The sequence below is a fragment of the Pristiophorus japonicus genome, chromosome 1 (assembly GCF_044704955.1).
Source record: "Pristiophorus japonicus isolate sPriJap1 chromosome 1, sPriJap1.hap1, whole genome shotgun sequence".
Classification (NCBI taxonomy): domain Eukaryota; kingdom Metazoa; phylum Chordata; class Chondrichthyes; family Pristiophoridae; genus Pristiophorus; species Pristiophorus japonicus.
Window position 1 is genome coordinate 81,187,752 of NC_091977.1, and position 17,438 is coordinate 81,205,189.

Below are 17,438 nucleotides of genomic sequence, written 5' to 3' on the forward strand. Positions count from 1 at the left end.
GGGAGTTGTGTACAGACCTCCAAACAGTAGTAGTGATGTTGGGGAGGGCATCAAACAGGAAATTAGGAGTGCATGCAATAAAGGTGCAGCAGTTATAATGGGTGACTTTAATATGCACATAGATTGGGCTAGCCAAAATGGAAGCAATACGGTGGAGGAGGATTTCCTGGAATGCATAAGGGATGGTTTTCTAGACCAATATGTCGAGGAACCAACTAGGGGGGAGGCCATCTTAGACTGGGTGTTGTGTAATGAGAGAGGATTAATTAGCAATCTCATTGTGCGAGGCCCCTTGGGGAAGAGTGACCGTAATATGGTGGAATTCTGCATTAGGATGGAGAATGAAACAGTTAATTCAGAGACCATGGTCCAGAACTTAAAGAAGGGTAACTTTGAAGGTATGAGGCATGAATTGGCTAAGATAGATTGGCTAATGATACTTAAGGGGCAATGGCAGACATTTAGAGACCGCATGGATGAATTACAACAATTGTACATTCCTGTCTGGCGTAAAAATAAAAAAGGGAAGGTGGCTCAACCGTGGCTATCTAGGGAAATCAGGGATAGTATTAAAGCCAAGGAAATGGCATACAAATTGGCCAGAAATAGCAGCGAACCTGGGGACTGGGAGAAATTTAGAACTCAGCAGAGGAGGACAAAGGGTTTGATTAGGGCAGGGAAAATGGAGTACGAGAAGAAGCTTGCAGGGAACATTAAGGCGGATTGCAAAAGTTTCTATAGGTATGTAAAGAGAAAAAGGTTAGTAAAGACAAACGTAGGTCCCCTGCAGTCAGAATCAGGGGAAGTCATAACGGGGAACAAAGAAATGGCAGACCAATTGAACAAGTACTTTGGTTCAGTATTCACCAAGGAGGACACAAACAACCTTCCGGATATAAAAGTGGTCAGAGGGTCTATTAAGGAGGAGGAACTGAGGGAAATCTTTATTAGTCGGGAAATTGTGTTGGGGAAATTGATGGGATTGAAGGCCGATAAATCCCCAGGGCCTGATGGACTGCATCCCAGAGTACTTAAGGAGGTGGCCTTGGAAATAGCGGATGCATTGACAGTCATTTTCCAACATTCCATTGACTCTGGATCAGTTCCTATCGAGTGGAGGGTAGCCAATGTAACCCCACTTTTTAAAAAAGGAGGGAGAGAGAAAGCAGGGAATTATAGACCGGTCAGCCTGACCTCAGTAGTGGGTAAAATGATGGAATCAATTATTAAGGATGTCATAGCAGCGCATTTGGAAAATGGTGACATGATAGGTCCAAGTCAGCATGGATTTGTGAAAGGGAGATCATGCTTGACAAATCTTCTGGAATTTTTTGAGGATGTTTCCAATAAAGTGGACAAAGGAGTACCAGTTGATGTGGTATATTTGGACTTTCAGAAGGCTTTCGACAAGGTCCCACACAGGAGATTAATGTGCAAAGTTAAAGCACATGGGATTGGGGGTAGTGTGCTGACGTGGATTGAGAACTGGTTGTCAGACAGGAAGCAAAGAGTAGGAGTAAATGGGTACTTTTCGGAATGGCAGGCAGTGACTAGTGGGGTACCGCAGGGTTCTGTGCTGGGGCCCCAGCTGTTTACATTGTACATTAATGATTTAGACGAGGGGATTAAATGTAGTATCTCCAAATTTGCGGATGACACTAAGTTGGGTGGCAGTGTGAGCTGCGAGGAGGATGCTATGAGGCTACAGAGTGACTTGGATAGGTTAGGTGAGTGGGCAAATGCGTGGCAGATGAAGTATAATGTGGATAAATGTGAGGTTATCCACTTTGGTGGTAAAAACAGAGAGACAGACTATTATCTGAATGGTGACAGATTAGGAAAAGGGAAGGTGCAACGAGACCTGGGTGTCATGGTACATCAGTCATTGAAGGTTGGCATGCAGGTACAGCAGGCGGTTAAGAAAGCAAATGGCATGTTGGCCTTCATAGCGAGGGGATTTGAGTACAGGGGCAGGGAGGTGTTGCTACAGTTGTACAGGGCCTTGGTGAGGCCACACCTGGAGTATTGTGTACAGTTTTGGTCTCCTAACTTGAGGAAGGACATTCTTGCTATTGAGGGAGTGCAGCGAAGATTCACCAGACTGATTCCCGGGATGGTGGGACTGACCTATCAAGAAAGACTGGATCAACTGGGCTTGTATTCACTGGAGTTCAGAAGAGTGAGAGGGGACCTCATAGAAACGTTTAAAATTCTGACTGGTTTGGACAGGTTGGATGCAGGAAGAATGTTCCCAATGTTGGGGAAGTCCAGAACCAGGGGTCACAGTCTAAGGATAAGGGGTAAGCCATTTAGGACCGAGATAAGGAGAAACTTCTTCACCCAGAGAGTGGTGAACCTGTGGAATTCTCTACCACAGGAAGTAGTTGAGGCCAATTCACTAAATATATTCAAAAGGGAGTTAGATGAAGTCCTTACTACTCGGGGGATCAAGGGGTATGGCGTGAAAGCAGGAAGTGAGTACTGAAGTTTCATGTTCAGCCATGAACTCATTGAATGGCGGTGCAGGCTAGAAGGGCTGAATGGCCTGCTCCTGCACCTATTTTCTATGTTTCTATGTTTCTATGAACCAAAACCCATTTCTCTCAGACCCGTCTTTGAGCTGCCTGTTTAACTCTTTGATTTTATTTACCCTGTGCAAATTTGCTCGTGGCTCAGGTAGTAATTCAGAGATTATTACCTTTTGTGGTTCTGCTTTTGTCCTATCTATGTTGTTGGTACCCACGTGGACAACAACAACTGAATCTTTTCCCTCCTACTCCAAGTTCCTCCAGCCCTGAGGAGATGTCCTTAACCCTGGCATCAGGCAGGCAACACCACCTTCGGGACTCACGCTCTCGGCTGCAGAGAATCTTATCTATCCCCCTAATGATACTGTCCCCTACCACTACGTTTCTTTTTACTCCCCCCACTTGAATGGCCCCCTGTACCATGGTGCTGTGGTCAGTTTGCATATCCTCCATGAAGTCCCTGCCCTCGTCCCCACAGGGAGCAAGAGCCTCAAATCTTAATCGCTCCGCCATTTGTGGTCTTGCCTTCAGCTGCCAAGGCTCCAAGCTTTGGAATTGCCTCCCTAAATCTCTGCTCCTCTCTATCTCTCTTTCCTCCTTTAAGACCAAGATGTTATTCATCTGACCTAATCACAGAATAGTACAGCACATGAGGACAGTCTTTGGCTCTTTCGAAGAGAAATCCAGTTACTTCCACTCCCCTGCTATTTCCCCCTCCTTGATGTATTTATCCAATTCCCTTTTTGAAGGCCACTATTGAATCTGTACCACCACCCTATTAGGCAGTGCATTCCAAATCCTAACCGCTCGTTGCGTAAAAATGTTTTTCCTCATACCGTCTCTAGTTCTTTTGCCAATCATCTTAAATCTGTGCCCTCTGGTTATCGACCCTTTGGTCATTGGGAACAATTTCTCTTTATTTACTCTATCTAACCCCTTCATGATTTTAAACACCTCTATCAAATCTCCTCTTGGCCTTCTCTTATAATATCTCCTTATGTGGCTTGGTGTCAAATTTTGCTCCTGTGTAGCACCTTGAGACGTTTTACTATGATAGATGCGCTATATGAATACATGTTGTTAAACCCTGGGAAATCCCTCCCCGTACTACAGGCGATGATCCCCTAATTCTTTTTGGGTGCGTGCCCCATTCAGTTCCATGTATGCGCGAAACTTAACATTGAAAAAGACGGTCCCGGGCTTCGCGTGACCAGCAGACGTGCAGATTAAAGCGTTCCGTTGATTACAGGCTAAGGAAGTTTGGGTACATCCCATCCTTTACTTCCCAAGCATCTCCCTTCACTTCCACCTTGACCCAGCTGGTGGGGGTAATAAAATATGTTTCCGCTTATGCATTTTATTTCCATTTCATTCACATAGTCTAGATCTGAATGCCATACTAGAGCTGAGGAAACGAGGATAACTGCACTCCCTGAGTCAGTAAGTGCCACCACCTCCTTTCCATTAACTTTTATTGTTCCTAGGAAGGGATGAGCAGCCTCCACATGGCTCACAAGCTGCACTGCCCAACTCTGGTAATCTCTGCTGGCATTCCTGGACTCCCCGAGGCTGCATTGCATGGGCCCCTCCTGGTTTGGGCAATGTCCACTCAACATCGGTAACACCCATACATTTTCCTTCGTTTTCTGTTTACCCCCAGGTTTGTGGTTACATAGGCCACACCCATAAGTTCCTTTGCTGCTCTTCAGTGCCCCCTTGCCCCCCCCCCCCCCCCCCCCCAAGAGCTTTACCAGCCTAGGATATAGGCACATTCTTTTGGACTCGGGTGGGGGGTTTGCCTAGATTTGTGAACGTCGGTGATCTGACCAGTTCCTCTGCAGCAAATTGTCTTTATGCCAGCTTGATCAACTCTTGGACATTGGCTGGGTTCCCTTGATCCACCAACTGTCTGATCTAGGGTGGAAGGGCTCGTAGATAGGGTCCATTACCAGCAATTCCACAATTCTTTTAGGGGAGTTGCTGTCAGGTTGCAGCCGCCTATTGGCCATAACTATTAAGTCAAACATTTGAGACAGAGGTGCCTTGCCCTCCTGGTTGGACCAGGCGTTGAACTTCTGAGTCTGTACAGTTAAGTTGATGCTAGTCCTGGCGAGCAACTCCGCCTTCAACTGTGGGTAGTTAGCTGCTACCTGCGACTCCAGGTCAAAGAATGCCTTCTGAGCATCACCCACTAAGAAGAGTGCCACAATGCATTAGTCTTGTGGACACTTGTCCCGCTCAGCACATCTTTCAAAGGCCAAAAGGTATGCCTCCACGTTGCCCACTTTAGTCATTTTCTGCAGCATTAGACTAGGTTGGATGGGGGATTCCTGGCCCTCCATCTGGCCTCACTGCTGCCTCAATTCAGTGATCTCTCCCTGTCTTTGGGTGACCTTGTTCACTAGTAGTTGGGTGATCTCCTACTGGGCCTCAGGGATCTCAATGGTCCTCTCGTGTGGCCCGGTGGGCCTCCTGAGCAGCCCTGCGGGCCTCTTGCAAAGCCTGCGTGGTCCGCACCATTTCCTCCATTGAGTTGATCTCTTTTAGAAACACGGATCCCATTTCTGACATCTTTTCCTTACAAGCAGTGTTCCTTGAACAAGCCAAGTTCCAAACACCTTTTAATGCATTTAGCACAAAGCAAGACCACACAGTGCATCTTTCAGTTTTTCAACTCCCAGCCTCTTTTCAGGGCCTACTCATGAACTTCTCCCTTTTATGCTCAGCTGCTTGGGGAAACACCCCTCCCACTCTAGGTGCAATTATCCTTAAAGGGGTGGTTCTTAAATGGGCTATTCCTCTGGGATCAGGGTCCTCATCAGCCTGCAGCTGACATACCAACCCTTTGTGTGTGTGTGTGTGTGTGTGTGTGTGTGTGTATGTGTATATATATTTATGTATGTTTTGGACTTAGAATGTGAATACTAGTTTTCTGATGGTCCAAACTGCTGGTAGTAACAAACATGAGGGTATAAAAAGGCTAAAGTAAAGGGCAGATAAGTGGCATTTGCAGTCTAAAAGAAAAATATGAGGTAATACATTTGTGAACAAAAATAAAGAATGGAAATATATCAAATGGTTTCTTAATGTAGGAGAGGAGCAAATGGATTTAGGTGTGAAGAAACATAAATCCTTAAATAGTTGACTATGTTAAAAAACATTAATCAAATGGATTATTGAGATTTATTGTGAGAAGCATTGAATGCAACAGGAAAGAAGTCAGCATAACTAACAAAACAATGGTTCAACCACATCTGGAATGCAGTTTTGGGATCTATATTTATAGCATATAATATTGGAAAATGACATAATCCAGAGGATGGAAATGAATATTAAAAAATAAATATCTTCAGGAAAGACAGCACGGATAAGAAGTGTCCAGGTGTCCATGACATATAGGGCTACCACTTTTCTTATGCCATGGACACCTGGGAGGTAAAACCAAAATTGACCCCGTGGTAGGTAGTAAGTTACAAAATGAACTACTCTGCTAAGACATGCAAGGTGAAAAAATCCAAACTCGCACTCGGGATATATTATCGCTAGATCATAAGAAGGGTAGTTTGCTCTACGAAGCAATAGCAACAATATGTGAGAACAAAAAAAATATTTTAATGCGTGACTTCAAGTAACCAAAAATAATCTGGGGAAACCCAAATGGTTTAGGGTCAGAATTAGTAAATGTAATGCCTGACTGGTTCATGGCCCAGTGTTTCAGGGAAGCCATGCTTATCTTCATCTTGTATTCATTAATGACCCAGAAAATGTACATGAAATGAAAGCTGTAGCACCCCTGGCAGATGGCAACCACAGAATGATCTTAGAGTCAAAACTAACACTAGGATTTGGGTCTAACTGCAAAAATGTGAGGTAACAAGTAACGGCACTTGCGAGGCTATTCCAGAATACTAGATGATGACTACTAGAACACTTTTAAAGGTATCATGCTAACTGAGCATGCAGGATAAATACATGATTAACATTAATGCAAGATTAAAATTACTAAACTAATGATAGCCGTTAGAGAGACGTGGTTGCAAGGTGACCAGGACTGGGAATTAAATATTCAAGGATATTTGACAATCCGGAAGGACAGACAGAAAGGAGGTGGGGTAGCTCTATTGATAAAGGATGTAATCACTGCAATAGTGAGAAATGAAATTGGCTCAAATGATCAGGATGTTGAAACAGTTTGGGTGGAGATAAGGAAACATAAAGGGAAAAAGTCACTGGTGGGTGTAGTCTATAGGCCCCTAACAGTAGCAACTCTTGGTCAGAGCATGAACCAGGAAATAGTGAGGACTTGTAAAAAGGGAACTGCAATTATTATGGGTGATTTTAACCTCCATATTGATTGGACAAATCAAATTGGTTAGGGTAGCCTTGAGGAAGAATTCATAGAGTGCATAAGGGACAGGTTCCTTGAGCAGTATGTAACAGAACCAATCAGGGGGCAGGCTATCTTAGATCTGGTCCTGTGTAATGAGACAGGATTAATAAACAAAAACAATCTCCTAGTAAAAGATCCCCTTGGAATGAGTGAATTTCAAATTCAGATGGAGGGTGAGAAACTTGGATCTCTAACCAGCGTACTAAGCTTAAATAAAGGAGACTATGAAGGTATGAGGGCTGAGTTGGCTAATGTGGACTGGGAAAATAGATTAATGTGTAGGACGGTTGATGAACAATGGTGTACATTTAAAGAGATATTTCACAACTCTCAAGAAAAATATATTCCAGTGAGGAGGAAAGGGCGTAAGAGAAAAGACAGCCATCTGTGGCTAACTAAAGAAATAAAGGACGGTATCCAATTTAAAAACCAGGGCATACAATGTGGTGAAAACTAATGGGAGGACAGAAGATTGGGAAGCATTTAAAAGCCAACAAAGAATTACTAAAAAAATGATTAAGAAAGGGAAGATAGACTATGAAAGTAAACCATCAGGAAATATAAAAACAGATAGCAAGAGTTTCTATAGGTATACAAAAAGGAAAAGAGTGGCTAGAGTAAATGTTGGTCCCTTAGAGGACGAGACCAGGGAATTAGTAATGGGGAACATGGAGATGGCAGAAACTCTGAACAAATATTTTGTATCAGTCTTTACAGTAGAGGACAATAACAATATTCCAACAGAGGATAGTCAAAGGGGCTATGGGGGGTTAGGGGGAACTTAACACAATCACTAACGAGGTGGTACTCAGTAAGATAATGGCACTAAAGGCAGATAAATCTCCTGGACCTAATGGCTTAAATCCTAGGGTCTTATGAGATAAGCGGCAGGGATAGTGGTTGTAATTGGTTGTAATTTACCAAAATTCCCAAATTCTGGGGCGGTCCCAGCAGATTGGAAAACTGCAAATGTAACGCCCCTATTTAAAAAAGGAGGCAGACAAAAAGCAGGAAACTATAGACCAGTTAGCGTATCGTCTGTAGTTGGGAAGATGTTGGAGTCCATTATTAAAGAAGCAGTAGCAGGACATTTGGAAAAGCAAAATTAGGTCAGGTAGTCAGCATGGATTTATGAAGGGGAAGTCATGTTTGACAAATTTGCTAGAATTCTTTGAAGATGTAACGGGCAGAGTGGATAAAGGGGAACCAGTGGATGTGCTGTATTTGGACTTCCAGAAGGCATTTGACAAGGTGCCACATAAAAGGTTACTGCACAAGATAAAGGTTCACGGGGTTGGGGGTAATATATTAACATGGATAGAGGATTGGCTAACGAACAGAGGGTAGGAATAAATGCTTCATTTTCGGGTTGGCAATCAGCAACCAGTGGGGTGCCACAGGGATCAGTGCTGGACCCCAACTATTTATAATCTATATTAACGACTTGGAGGAAGGGACCGAGTGTAATGTAGTGCAAGTTTGCTGACGATACAAAGATGGGAGGAAAAGCAATGTGTGAGGAGGATACAAAAAATCTTCAAAAGGACACAGACAGGCTAAGTGAGTGGGCAAAATTTGGCAGATGGAGTATAATGTTGGAAACTGTGAGGTCATGCACTTTGGCAGAAAAAAAATCAAAGAGCAAGTTATTATTTAAATGGAGAAAGATTGCAAAGTACTGCAGTACAACAGGACCTGGGGGTACTTGTGCATGAAACACAAAAGGATATACTTGCTTTGGAGGCAGTTCAGAGAAGGTTCACAAGGTTGATTCCAGAGATGAAGGGGTTGACTTATGAGGAAAGGTTGAGTAGGTTGGGCCTCTACTCATTGGAATTCAGAAGAATGAGAGGTGATCTTATCGAAACGTATAAGATTATGAGGAGGCTTGACAAGGTGGATGCAGTGAAAATGTTTCCACTGATAGGGGAGACTAGAACTAGAGGGCATAATCTTAGAATAAGGGGCCGCCCATTTAAAACTGAGATGAGGAGAAATTTCTTCTCGGAGGGTTGTGGATCTGTGGAATTCGCTGCCTCAGAGAACTGTGGAAGCTGGGACACTGAATAAATTTAAGACAGAAATAGACAGTTTCTTAAACGATAAGGGAATAAGGGGTTATGGCGAGCGGGCAGGGAAGTAGACCTGAGTCCATGATCAGATCAGCCATGATCGTATTAAATGGCGGAGCAGGCTTGAGGGGCTGTATGGCCTATTCCTGCTCCTATTTCTTATGTTGTTATTTACAAATTTGACCCTAAATAGATTAACATATTCCAGAAAATCAAAGAGGAAAAATTACCTCTGCAAATCCTTCAGGGAGAAAGGGGAAGGAATGTACTAAGATGTACATAAGAAAATGCAGAAACTTGTTAAAAGGGTGATCTGGGGGCAAAGAAAAACCTAGAAAAAATATAGCAACAGAAGCTAAACGTAACAGTTTAAAAAAAAAAGGTTCAGTACCACAACTGTAAAAGAGCTGAATACCACAAAAGATGCAAGCGGCTTGAAGTAGAGAATCAGCACAAGATAAGTAATGATTAGTTCCCCCAAGTATTTACAACACAAGATATGAGCAACATACTATTCATGAACACAGGTAACTTAGACAAAATTAATGACTGCAATATAAATGAGATTAAAGCCCTACAGGCTCAGATGGTTCAAAACCAATAAATCCCCAGCGATAGATATTTATCCTGTACACTGGAAAGTCCGACGAAGTGTTGTACCTAGACTCACAAAAGGCATTTTATGGGGATTCAGGGTAAACCTTGGGAATCGTTAAGAAACTAGTTCAAGGGTAGAAAATAACAAGTATTGATAGAGGAGTTGGATTGGTAGCCTCCGCTCAGTGTTGGGACCACTTTTTAATTTACATGAATGACCTGGAATCAGGAACTCAATACAAAGTGGTAACATTTGTAGATCATGGCAAACTCGAAGGGGTACTGGAATTGGGATACACAGCTCAAAAATTATAGAATGAGTTGGATAAAATATTTAAATGGATAAAACAATAGCAGGTGAAATTAAATGGAGCCTAGTGTGCAGTTCTGCAAATAGGGAACATATATACTCCATGGATGGTGTTGAAATAACAAAGGGTGAAGCTGAAAGACACCTCTCATTCTTATTGGACACGATGTTAAACATGTTCAACCAAATACAGAGCAGTGATTAACATAGCCAATGGAATGTTGAATATAATTCACAGGAAATTGTAAAACTTTATAGTGCTCTGGTCAGACGGCACCCAGCTCTGATTGTGAAGACACAAGGGAGGTTTTCAAGCACTGGAGACCGTGAAGAGAAGAGCCACAAGGCTGATCCCTGGAGTCAAAGTTTTGAATTATGAGCTAAGACTGGAGAAACATGCACTTTTTAGCCCATAAAGGATGTGTCCGAGCAGTGATCTTAGAGGTATACAAGATAGTTAAGGGAATGGAGAATGTAATCTTGTAATTTCATTTTGAATTGGATTGCGAAAGTAGAATAAAGCGACATAGGTTTAAGCAAGTAAAAGGGTCATTTCGGTCTGATAATCAGGAAATTCTTACTTGTGCAAATGTGTGGAATAGAATTACAGACAGAGCAGTGGAGGCAAAACCCCTGCAGTCAATCAGATGCTACAATGAGGGATTTTAGGATCTTTCTGATGGATGAATTAAGATTGGCTGAATAGCCTTTTTCATCCATTATTATTTTGTGATACTAGCCCTGGAGAAAATGGAACCTGGATGATTCTGGATGAAGCATCTGAATTATATGGAGATGTAATGTATGTACATAAGGTCTGCCCACCACCAGGGGGCACTACCGTCTGAGGTCCTAGGGTCATAGGTACACTTGTGCTGGGCTTGATATATAACCTGAACTTCACCTTGTATCTTCACTTCTGGAAGCCATTAAAGACTGACCAGGTTACACCTAGTCACTGGCTCACAGTATGGAGTTCATTGTATCATTTCATACACCACAGAGGGATTTTAGGATCTTTCTGATGGATAGAAACATAGAAAATAGGTGCAGGAGTAGGCCATTCGGCCCTTCGAGCCTGCATCACCATTCAATAAGATCATGGTTGCTCATTCACCTCAGTACCCTTTTCCTGCTTTCTCTCCATACCCCTTGATCCCTTTAGCCATAAGGGCCATATCTAACTCCCTCTTGAACATATCCAATGAACTGGCATCAACAACTCTCTGCAGTAGGGAATTCCACAGGTTAACAACTGAGTGAAGAAGTTTCTCATCTCAGTCCGAAATGGCTTACCCCTTATCCTTAGACTGTGTCCCCTGGTTCTGGATTTATCCAACATCGGGAACATTCTTCCTGCATCTAACCTGTCCAGTCCCGTCAGAATTTTATATGTTTCTATGAGATCCCCTCTCATCCTTCTAAACTCCAGTGAATACAGGTCCAGTCGATCCAGTCTCTTCTCATATGTCAGTCCAGCCATCCCAGGAATCGGTCTGGTGAACCTTCGCTGAACTCCCTCAATAGCAAGAACGTCCTTCCTCAGATTAGGAGATCAAAACTGAACACAGTATTCCAGATGAGGACTCACTAAGGCCCTGTACAACTGCAGTAAGACCTCCCTGCTCCTATACTCAAATTGAGATTGGTCCGAATAGCCTTTTTCATCCATTATTATCTTGTGATACTAGCCCTGGAGAAAATGGAACCTGGATGATACTGGATGAAACATCTGAATTATATGGAAAGGCCAGAACAAACAAGGGATATAGGATGTCAAACTGAAGATAGTGGAGGGATTTGATAGAGGTGATAAAATAAATAGATGAGATAAAAATATAAAAATTATTTCCATTTGTAGATTAATCAAAAGCAATGATCTCAAGATAAGCACTTGGTAGATAAAGGGGGAGCTTACAACATTGTATTTATATAGTACTTTTAACGTAGTAATGTCCCGACACTTCCCCACCCCAAAATTCACAAATATTTGTGTCAGCTCCATCATTCTGATTGGAAAAGTCTGAATAAACACATCACAGATATTTTCATATCTTCAGAAATGTGTGCTGACCAGGATGAGGTGTGCACCCTGAGATAGTTCATTTGTACCAGGTATCTCAAAAACAAGTGCAAACTGGAAAAAATGAATATATTGAGAATGAGCAATGTTGGATGGTGTTGAAACCTGGAGCTGCCAGTGGAAGATGCTGAGCTGCCATTGTAATCTAATCTTCTAATAAGGTCAGTCCCAATCAGCTACTCCAGCTGAGGATATTGTCAATGTAACTGCATGTCCTGTTAGTCACTGGCTCTTATGTTGCCTAACTCTGCCCCTCCCCCAACCCCATTATAGGTGTTCAAAATTATGAAGAGTTTCTGATAATTGGACAACCTGTTTCCACTGGCAAGCGGGTTAGTAACCAGAGGGCACAGATTTAAGGTTATTGGCAACAAAAACCATAAGGGAGATGAGAATTTGTTTTACACAGCAAGTTATGATGATCCAGAATGTATTGCCTGAAAGGGTGCAGGAAGCAGATTCAATAGTAACTTTTAGAAGGGAATTGAATGTATACTTAGAGAAAAATTTGGCAGGACGATGGAGAAAGAGCAGAGGAGTGGGACTAATTGGATAGCTCTTTAAAAGAGCCGGCACAATGGGCTAAATGGCCTCCTTCTGTGCTGTATCAATCTGCCTTTCAGCTCCTGAGTTATTAGCTTCAATGATGCAGTTCACTTTGCCTTTGGGGATTAAAACAAAATCGTTAGCACTCCAGGCAGAGATTTTTACACTGGGAACATATGTTGGGAATTTGGGTGCATGCAACAGTTTACCGTATATTAATTTTAATGGATCAAAAATGGTGTGTAGTTCATTCAAAGCATGCAAATCCCCGTGCTGGGAGGGCTGAGCATGAAAATGTATCCCTTTTAAAATTATGTACAGACGACCGTTGTTACCATCTTAAGTAACTTCACTCCCTTTAATACTACTCAAACTTCAACCTCTTCATTGCAGGTTAGGATCTGCCTAAGTGCCTAGCATCAAACTCCTTGTTTTTTTTTGTCTTTTGCAGCACAGGGAGAGATCATCAGAACAAGAAATGTGAGTACCTGGCAACAAGAGTTCGTGGCACTTTTACCAAGCAATGTTAACATTAATGTTGTAAAGCACAGACAGATCATGTACAACATGGCTAGATGGAGAGTAAAACTCCATCAACATTTCCTAATGCTGTCTTATCCAAGCCTCTGAAGACTACCCCTTTCTGCAACAATGTAAATCTCAAACTTCTCCACTCATGTCAGGGCTCTGTAACAGCTCCTCTCCTCGGGTCACTGCCTCTTTAATTGCTGCTCCTCTCGTTTGGTAGCCCCCGAACTACCCTTGCCCGAATCTCAATCTCCAGCTGACCCTCGCCTTGGGGTTGGTCCTGTCTATCTGTCCCTCCCCTCAGCTTGGTCCACCCTCCCTCAGTTTGTTCCGTACACCCCCTCCGACCCTCAGCTTGGTCCTCTCCCCTCCCCCACTCTCAGCTTGGTCCTCACTCTGCCCATCCCACCCCTCTCCGCCCCTCCCTCCCTCCGCCACCCGCTCACCACTCCATCACTCCGCCCGGCCTCCCTCCGCCCTGCGCTCACTCCGCCCAACCCTTCCCTCACTCCGCCCCTCCACACCGCCCCGCCCCTCCACACCGTCCCGCCCCTCCCTCTCACCGTCCATCCCCTCGCTCGCCCCTCCCTCATCCCCGCTCACGACCCCTTCCTCACAACCGAGCCCTCCCTCACCCCACTCCACTCGCCCCTCGCTCCCTCCCTCCGCCCGCCCCGCCGTCTCATTCACCCCGCCCGCCCTCATGCAGCGCCCCTCCCTCACTCGCTCCTGCCCCCCTTGGCCCGCCCACCCGTCTCACTCACACCACCTGCCGCTCCCTTCGCTCGCCATGCCCCCACTCCGCCCCTCCACTCACTTGCCCCCGGCCCCTCGCTTCCTCCGCCTTCGCTCCTGCCCCCTCCCCCCGCCTCGCTCCCTCTCACCCACCGGTCTCCCTCCTTCCACCTGCACGTCCCTCCCTCGCTACCTCACTCCCACCCCTCTCCCCGCCCGCCAATCGCCCCCGCCCACCCCCTCACTCCCTCCCCCCCCGGTCTCGCTCACCTCACCTGCCCCGCCCTCCCTCCGCTCCTCGCTACCTCACTCTCGCCCCCTCCCTCCTTCGCCACGCCCGCCACTCGGACCGCCCTCCTCCCCCCCATCACTACCACCCTCGCTTCTGATCCTCCCTCGCTCTGCCCACCCGGCCCCTCGTTCCCTTCGCCCGCCCGGCCCCTCTGCCCGGCTCATCCCTTGCTCCGCCCGCTCCTCGCTCCCTCCATCACGCTGCCCATCTCGCTCCCTCCACCCGCCCCTCCCTCACTCCGCCTCGCCCCTCGCTGCTCCCTCACTCTGCCCCGCCCCTTGCTCCTCCCTCACTTTGCTCCCGCCACCTTGCTCGCTCCTGGCCCTTTCCCTCGCCCTCTCGCACCCGCTGGTCTCGCTCACCCCACCTGCCCGGCCATCCCTCCGCCCGCCCCGCCCTCACTCCGCCCCGCCCTCACTCCACCCCGCCCCTCGCTACTGCCCCCGTCCTTGCTGTGCCCCACCCCACCCCACCCTCGCTCACACCCATCTCACTCCCTCCGCCCGCCCCCGCTTGTCATACCCTTCCCTTGTCCTGCCCTTCACCCTGCTCCGCCCCGCGCACCTCCCTTGCCGCGCACCTCCCTCGCCCTGTACCTTGCTCCCTCCTTCCTTAATCCCCTCGCTCCCTTAAGTCTCTCGCTCCCTTCCCCCTTCCCTCAGCCCTCGCTTCCCCCCTTCCCTCAGCTGTGACTCCCTCCTTCCCTCCCTCAGCCTGTCCCTCACTCCCACCCTTCCTCAGCGTGTCACTCCCATCCTCAGCCATCCCCTCCCTCCCTCAGCATGTCCCTCCCACCCTCCCTCAGCATGTCACCCCTTCCCTCCCTCCCTGAGCCACTCTCCTTCCCTCAGCACGTCCCTCCCTACCTCCCTCCACCTGTCCCTCCCTCCCTCCCTCCCTCCCTCCTTCATTCCCTCTCTCAGCCTGTCACTCCTTCCCTTCTTCCTGTCCCTCCTGCAATCGCTCAGCGTGTCCCTCCCTCAGCCTGTCCCTCACTCCTTGTCTCTCACACACACACACGCACCCTCCCTCCATCATTCACTCACATCCGCAGACCCTCACACACTCACTCTCTCTCACATACCGTCACTTACACACACAGACCCTCACTCACTCCTTCCCTCGGTGTGGACTCTCCCTCCCTCAGCCAGTGCCTCTCCTGTTCTCTTCCTCCCTCCGCCTGTCCTGCTATCCCTCCCTCCTTCCCTCAACCTGTAACTCCCTACCTCCCTCACCATGTCACTCCTTCCCCACCTCAGCCACACTCTCCCACACCTTGTCCCTCCCTCAGCCTCTCCTTCCCTCAGCCTGCGCCTCTCCTGCTCACCCTCTCCCCCCCTCCCCCCCCCGCAGCCTGTCCCTCACTCCTTCCGCAGCCTGTCCCTCCCTCCCGCCCCCCCATCAGCCTGCCTGTCCCTCCCTCTCTGCCCCCCCGCGGCCTGTCCATCCGTCCCTCCCTCCCTCCCCCCACCTCCTCCCTCTCCCCCCCACCACCCCCGCAGCCTGTCCGTCCCTCCCTCCCCACCCCACCTCCTCCCTCCCCACCCCCACCTCCTCCCTCCCCCCCCCCCCCCCCCCGCAGCCTGTCCGTCCCTCCCTCCCCACCCCCCTCCGCCCCCCACGCCCTGTTCGTCCCTCCCTCCTTCCTGCCCCCTCCCTCCGCTTGTTCCTTCTCTCTCTTCCTCAGCCTCCTTCCCTCAGCATGTCACTCTTTCCCCCCCCCCCCCCCCCCCCCCCCAAGCGCATCCCGCTCTCCTTCGCTCAGCCTGCCCCTCCCTCCTTCCCTCAGCCTGTCCCTCCCTCAGCCCGGCACTCCCACCTTCCGTCAGCTCGCCGGCCCTCCCTCAGCCTGGTCACTCTCCCTCCTTCCCTCAGCCTGTCTCTCCCTCAACTTGTCACTCGTTCCCCCTCTCAGCCCGTACATCCGATCCTCCCTCCCCCTCTCCCTCCCTCAGCCTGGCCCCTCTCCCTCTCTCCCTCCCTCTCACAGCCCGGCCCACCCTCCCTCTCTCAGCCCAGCCTGGCCCTCCCTCCCTCATTTCCTCCCTCAGCCTGACCCTCAGTCCCTCATTTCATCCCTCAGCCTGTTCCTCACTCCCTCATTTCCTCCCTCAGCCTGTTCCTCACTCAGCCTGTCCCTCGCTCCCTCCTTTCCTCCCTCAGCCTACCCCTCTGTCCCCCTCCTTCTTTACCTCAGCCCGTCCTTCCCTCCACCTGTCCCTCCGTCCGGCCCGCCCGCCCCACCTCAGCCTGTCCCGTCCTCCCTCACTCGCTCCCCTCCCTCAGCCTGTCCCTCACTCCCTCAGCCTGTCCCTCTCTCTTCCTCAGCCCTGCCCTCTCTCTTCCTCAGCCTGCCCCTCACTCCCTCCTTTCCTCCCTCAGCTCCCCACTTCCTTAATCTCAGCCTGTCCCTCCCGCAACCCGTCCCTCCCTCCACCTCCCTCCTTCTCTCAGCCCGTCCATCCTTCCCTCCCTCCTTCCTTCCCTCCCTCCCTCCCTCCTTCCTTCCCTCCCTCCCTCAGCCCGTCCCTCCCTCCTTCTTTCCCGAAGCACGGCACTCCCTCCTGCAGTCAGCTCGTCCCTCCCTCCCTCACTTCCTCCCTCAGCATGTTTCTCCGCTTCGCCCTCCCGCAGCCTTTCCTGCTCTCCCACCCTCCGCCTGTCCCTCCCCCTCAGCTTGTCACTCGTTCTCCCTCAGCCCATCCCACCTCCCTCGATCCCTCCACCTGTCCTCCCTCCCTCTCAGCCACAGTCTCGCTCCCTCAGCCCGGACCCCCTCTCCCTCCACCCGGCCTTCCCGCCACCTGTCCCTCACTCCCCGTCTCACTCTCTCTCTCTCCACCTCCCCCCCCCCCCCGCCCCCCCACGCTCCCTGTCCCTCTCCCCCCACGCTCCGTCTCTCTTCACCGTCCCCCCCAACACTCCCTGTCTCTCTTCACGCCCCCCCCCCACGCTCCGTCTCTTCCCCCCCCCCCCCGACGCTCCCTGTCTCTCTTTTCTCCCCCCCCCCCCCCCCACCCCCGTCTCTCTTCCCCCCACGCTCCGTCTCTCTCTCCCCCACGCTCCCTGTCTCTCTCTCTCTTCCGCTGTTCCCCTCCCCCCACCCACCCCGACACTCCCTGTCTCTCTTCTCCCACGCTCCCTGTCTCTCTCTCTATCTTCTCCCCTCCCGGTTTGCACTCTCCCTCACAGCCTATCCCCACAAACCCACTCACTGATATGGACACTCACTCACTCCCTCCCTCAGCCTCTCCTTTCTTTTTCCCCCCGCCCCTCCATTCCGCCCCCCCGCCCCTCCATTCCGCCCCCCCCGCCCCTCCATTCCGCCCCCCCGCCCTCCATTCCGCCCCCCCGCCC

The 17,438-nt window shown here is 48.8% G+C and overlaps 1 protein-coding gene across 2 annotated transcripts in view; it reads left to right on the forward strand.

The window, feature by feature from the left end:
- rfx3 (regulatory factor X, 3 (influences HLA class II expression)) overlaps positions 1 to 17,438 on the forward strand; it is a 576,400-nt gene that overhangs the window by 23,932 nt on the left and 535,030 nt on the right. For both annotated transcript variants that reach the window (XM_070881253.1, XM_070881273.1), the window contains one exon: positions 12,978 to 13,006. The gene's annotated coding sequence lies outside the window, so the exon portion shown is untranslated. The remainder of the gene's footprint in view (positions 1 to 12,977; positions 13,007 to 17,438) is intronic.